Below are 1,208 nucleotides of genomic sequence, written 5' to 3' on the forward strand. Positions count from 1 at the left end.
GTCATGGATTCACTGGATCATGGGGTGTGGCGCTGCCGGTACCTGTGCGGGAGGACGAAAGTCCGAGTCTTCAGGTCCTTGGTACTTCCAGTCTTGCTCTATGGGTGCGAGACTTGGACTTTGACCAAGGATCTGAGACGGAGACTTAATTCCTTTGGTACCAGGTCTCTTCGGAGAATCCTTGGCTATCGCTGGTCGGATTTTGTGTCCAACGGGCGGTTGCTGAGAGAGACTCGGATGAGATTTGTTACCTGCATAGTCCGTGAGCGTCAGCTGCGGCTGTATGGACATGTGGCTCGTTTTCCTGACGCTGATCCTGCTCACCAGATTCTCTCAGCGAGGGAGTCTCATGAGTGGAGGAGGCCAGTGGGCCGACCACGTGCCTCATGGTTGCAGCAGGTTGACCATCATCTCAAGGAGATGGGGATGGGCCTGGCATCTGCCTGGGGGATGGCCAGACGGAGGCCCCTGGAGTACCAGCGGAAAGTGGACGCAGCGACGCGCTGTTCTGGCACATGCTCCCATACCTGACCTATATATATATATATATATATATATATATATATATATATATATATATATATATATATATATATATATATATATATATATATATATATATATATATATATTGTTGTGGTTACCAGATTCGCAAACCACCATTCAGGTCCCTTAGGTGAGGTATCTCGGTAAGTGCATGTGTAGTTAGGCCCAAACCCGTTGTCTAGTGGGAATACATGTCATTTATGCGAGCTGCGACTCTTCAGGATAGCCGTTTTTCTTTCACTATCTTTATTTTGGACCAACCGCCATGATCACAACCACAACATCAACCACCGACCACAACCACCGCTTCACCACAACCGCCACGACCTTCACGTCACACCTCGCAACCGTAGCATCGCCACCGTTCTTGCCCCGCTGTGGGTACCGGTGTTGGATTCGTGCAGAGCGCGCGTCGAACCGCGTGTACAAAATCACGGATTTTGTGCTTCAAAAACGGATCAAAAACGACACACGCCCACTTTTTGCCGTCCAATCGGTGAGCGAGGGGCGAATTGGCCCCGTCCCCAGGGCGATCGATATATGTAAATTTGTGGATCAAAAAGCCTTCACACCCACTTTTTCTCGGGCCAATGGGGAGCGAGGTGAAAGGTCAAAGGCGAAGTTACGGGGGGATAAAAGGACGGTGTTCGTCAGTCAGGAGT

The 1,208-nt window shown here is 50.0% G+C and overlaps 1 protein-coding gene across 1 annotated transcript in view; it reads left to right on the forward strand.

Annotated features, from left to right (window-relative positions):
* LOC147032632 (inositol 1,4,5-trisphosphate-gated calcium channel ITPR1-like) overlaps nucleotides 1-1,208 on the forward strand; it is a 578,387-nt gene that overhangs the window by 177,771 nt on the left and 399,408 nt on the right. The gene's annotated exons all lie outside the window — the stretch shown is intronic.

Source organism: Eptatretus burgeri, chromosome 2 (genome assembly GCF_056783735.1).
Source record: "Eptatretus burgeri isolate ZD-2024b chromosome 2, Ebu_testis_v1, whole genome shotgun sequence".
NCBI classification, from domain to species: Eukaryota; Metazoa; Chordata; class Myxini; order Myxiniformes; family Myxinidae; genus Eptatretus; species Eptatretus burgeri.